The sequence below is a fragment of the Penaeus chinensis genome, chromosome 7 (genome assembly GCF_019202785.1).
Source record: "Penaeus chinensis breed Huanghai No. 1 chromosome 7, ASM1920278v2, whole genome shotgun sequence".
NCBI classification, from domain to species: domain Eukaryota; kingdom Metazoa; phylum Arthropoda; class Malacostraca; order Decapoda; family Penaeidae; genus Penaeus; species Penaeus chinensis.
Genome location: NC_061825.1, coordinates 12,126,469 through 12,131,468, shown reverse-complemented (window position 1 = coordinate 12,131,468; position 5,000 = coordinate 12,126,469).

Sequence of the window (5,000 nt, the reverse complement as noted above, 5' to 3'; positions counted from 1 at the left end):
CCAGTGGTACATCTGCACTGTCCATGGGGTACTTGGGTCTCACTGAAAAGCAATGTGTTCTGGAAGGCCTACTTAGGTAACCGGCATTGTTGCATATGCTCTTTGCCAAGCTGTAGGTTAATTTTGCCTCTTCACTACTTTCATTACATTTATTACACAAACAGTGAAGTATACCTATAATTCTCTACTGTTAGCATGATGGTATCCCTGCGTAGCGTCTATATTCAGTGCGGGAACATGTTTTATATATATATATATATATATTTAATTATATATGAACACACACACACACACACACACACACACACACACACATACATCCGTACATAGATACATACATACATACATATATATATATATACATATATATATATATATATATGTGTGTGTGTGTGTGTGTGTGTGTGTGTGTGTGTGTATGGATATATATATATATATACACACACACACATACATATTCTTCTACTGATTAATTACTTAATTAATTTTGATTAGAGTTTGTATGTCAACTGTCAACAGAAATTGCGTCCCTTGCCACGAAGCACTGTACCACTCACTATTTATAGTACTTGTTGTTTTTTGCTTGAATCGCTTACTCATGCTGTGGTAACTGAAAGGAAGGAAAGATAATCCATATAGTACGAAGTATATATTGTCCTCCCGTGACAATCAAGGGTGCATGATAGGTAGTTTAAAGAGTTGAAATGACCAAGGGGTACACGGTTGTCATCATCTTTATTAAGTCTTCTTATTGATTGCATCATCATAATTACAGAACAAATCGATTTCAGTGTTAATATCACTATCGGTGTCGGTATTTCTGTGATATGTTAATTCATCAAGCAATCAATTATAATCAAATATACATACATATACATACATACATACATATATATATATATATATATATATATATATATATACATATACACACACACACACTTTGGCGTTGTCCCGGAATGTGTGTTTCTTTTGAAACTATAAAACTATCTGCTATTGCAATAATCTCCTTTTGTTCTGTATTAAGGAAGAGCATATCAAGTCCTAATTTAAGTAACTTGGAATATATTTTGTGACTGAATGTGGTAATTCAATAATAGAAGAACTCAAGTAAAATAATACTATTCGATTCTTGGAAATTATTATACTCGTTGTAGTTAAAAATACGACTCCCTTACTTGAGTAATGAAACCATAGTAACCAAACTATGTGTGTATGTTGTGTGTATATAGAGATATAATATTTTATCTCACCTTCCCATCCTCCCTAACCTGAGTGAATCCTGTTTCTGTTTTCTCCACCTATATGTCTTCATTAATTTCCGCTTCCCTCCTCTCCTTCTCATTTATCATTCACTCTTCCACCTCCTACCTTCATCCCTTGGCGACAACCATCCTCTACCCATCTTTCTCTGTCTTTCCCTCCCTCCCTTCATCTCTCTCTCTCTTTCGCTTTCCTCTCTCTCTCTTTCTCTCTCTTTCTCTCTCTTTCTCTCGCTCTCTCTCTTTCTCTGTCTCTCTCTCTCTCTCTCTCTCTCTCTCTCTCTGCCTCTCTCTCTCTCTCTCTCTCTCTCTCTCTCTCTCTCTCTCTATATATATATATATATATATATATATATATATATATATCCCCTTCTCTCTCTCTCTCTCTCTCTCTCTCTCTCTCTCTCTCTCTATATATATATATATATATATATATATCCCCTTCTCTCTCTCTCTCTCTCTCTCTCTCTCTCTCTCTCTCTCTATATATATATATATATATATATATATGCCTTTCTCTCTCTCTCTCTCTCTCTCTCTCTCTCTCTCTCTCTCTCTCTCTCTCTCTCTCTCTCTCTCTCTTCTCATTCCCTTCTCCTCTCTCTGTTCCTCCTCTTTTATCTTTTCCCACCAAAGTCGCCCAGGACACTTCGCCAGCCCGAGAGGTCGGAAAAGCCTCGCTGTTTTAGTCCACAAGACCGGCTCTCGTCTCTACTCTTGGCCCTGGTTCTGTTGGTCTGTCTGGATGCTGTTCTCTTTCTTTCATTTTTTGTGCTGTCTCTTACTGTTTCGGTTCGTTATTACTTTCTTAGTTTTGCCTGTCTCTGTATAATGCTTGAGTTTGTCGCGTTGTTGCTATTTTACTCTCTCTCTCTCTCTCTCTCTCTCTCTTTCACACACACTCTCAGTAAATACTTACATATATATACCATATATATGCACACGCACACACACACACACACACATACACACACACACACACACACGCGCGCGCGCGCGCGCTCACACACGCACACATCCACACACACACAGACACACAAATACACACAAACACACACACACACACACACACATATATATATATATTCTATATACATATCTATATATCTGAATAAAAACACATACGCATTAGCGTGTATACAGAGGAAACAGCCACAATGAAAAATGACATTGGAACGAACTCGAACTCTTTATTCATCAGATAAACAAATAATCATTTTGGTTATCTGTCCGTCTGATGAGGAACGCTGACGAGCTCGAAACGATATGATTCAATTAAAGTTCTTGTTGATGCTGTTTTCCCTTACACACACACACACACACACACACACACACATATACACACACACACACGCACACACACACAAACTCACACACACACACATATATATTATATATATAATATATATATTTATATTCATATATATATATATAAATATATATATTGCAAGCACCATCTGTGGGTCTGCATTTGGCACCATTCTTTTCACGGTATTTCTCCGGTTCTCTTCTCCCTCCCCTTCCAAGTTCGTCTCCGGCTCTGCGCTGTTCACTCGGCGGGGAGGCCATTAAGTGAATTCTAAAGGAGGACTTCATTACCACCTTCATGATAGATAGATAGGTAAGGAGGGAGCCGAAAAATTGGATGATGAAGAGAAAGAATGGAAGTGCAGGAAATGAAAAGGAACCAGAAGAGGAGGAGGAGGAGGAGAAAGGGGTGGGAAATGGAAGGATAGGGAGCCAGGGGAGAGGAGTGTAGCAGTACAGTAGATTTCTCAAAAAGAGAATTGAATTTAAGAAACGGAGATCAAGTGAGAGAGAGAGAGAGAGAGAGAGAGAGAGAGAGAGAGAGAGAGAGAGAGAGAGAGAGAGAGAGAGAGAGAGAGAGAGAGAGAGAGAGAGAGAGAGAGAGGAAAAAGAAAGAGAGAGAGAAAGAGAAAAAGAGAGAGAGATTGCGCGATAGAGAGAGAGAAAGAGAGGCAGAGATTGCGAGCGCGCGCGCGCGCGAGAGAGAGAGAGGGAGAGAGAGATAGAGAGAGAGAGAGAGAGAGAGAGAGAGAGAGAGCGAGAGAGAGAGAGAGAGAGAGAGAGAGAGAGAGAGAGAGAGAGAGAGAGAGAGAGAGAGAGAGAGAGAGAAAGAGAGAGAGGCTGAGATTGCGCGAAAGAGAGTGAGAGCGCGAGGCGTTGCCGGTCGACTGGCGGGCCTCAAGGGACGGCCCCTTCCATCATCTTGCAGCGCAGGACTTTCTGCTCGGGCGTCCTCGAAGGATAAATGGCAATTTACGTCGAGTTCCCTTCCCTGTGTCTCTGCCTGGTTCATTCCCATCACGCTTTCATTACGCCTCTCTACTGCTGCTCCTTCGCGTGTGATGGTGTTATAGGCTAGGGTGCGGGAGCGGGTGGGTGCGGGTGTGGGCAAGGGTCTTAACTGTTATCCCCCCTCTGTTATCGCGGGATTTTCGCTGTTATCTCCTCTGTTATCGTGGGATCTCGGCTGTTATCTTCCTCTGCGATAAAGAAGGGGAAATGGGAGAGCCTCGTTCTGTTTTCTTGTATTTCTCGCCGACTAGTTTCAAGGAAAAAAAAAAAAAGAAGAAAAAAAAAAAACAGGAAGAGAAAAGAAAGAAGAAGAAAAAAGCGAAAAATAAACATATAAGAGCAAATAGAACGTTCAGCTCGAGCGCAAACACTAAAAAAGTAAACACAAATCCCCCGCCCCCCACTCAAAAAAAAAAAAAAAAAGTAATAACAGGGGAGAGTAAAAAGAGAAAAGAAAACAAGAAAATTATAAAACCAAGAAAGTCAGGCATGAAACTGCAATAACGAAAAAGAAAAGAAAAGGAAAAAGACGCGCCAAAGTATGCTAAACAGGTCGTCACACGTCATGGTGCCTCTTGCTATGACAATTAAGGGCCAGGTTTGCAAGGGAATTTTGACATTCGTGAGAAAAATTTTATACCCCATCTGTCGGGAATTCTCATAACTTTTCTGGCTTGGTATTAGATCATAATTACTCTACAGATTAATCTATATAAAAAAAAGCGTTTTTGCGATGAAGAATGGGTGTTTCGTTAAATTCACAGGCAAAAGAATAACTAAAAAGTAGTGAGGTGTGAAGTTAGGTATACACGCACAGGAACACACACATACGAGAACACACATACACACGAGAGCACACATACGCACACACACGCACGCACGCACGCACGCACACACACACACACACACACACACCTACGGACTGGATACTAAAAAATGATATATTTCTACCCGTACGAGTTCAGAAAAGTCAGATATTTAAATGTCAATATGACGATGACAGTTGCACAAACATAATTATTTTCTGGTAAATGGAATGTGAAATAAGCTGATGACTTTTTTTTTTGAATCTTGTTCTCGCTAATAGGATATGGCAATTTTCAATTTCATTTTGCTTTTATATAAAATAATATTACGATTAATATAACAAAAAATGATTTTTATTATCCTCACAATTATCATTACTGTTATCATTACTATCATCATTATTATTGTTATCATTATTACTATTCTTATTGTTATTACTATTACCATTAGTATTTTTGTTATTATTGTTGCTGGTGTTACTATTGTTGTTATCATCATTATTATTACTGTAATCATTATCATTACTATTACTATTATCATTATTATTTTCGTTTCTATCATCTTTGTTCTTGTTGCTGTTATTGTTATTGTTATTATCATTATTGTTTGTGA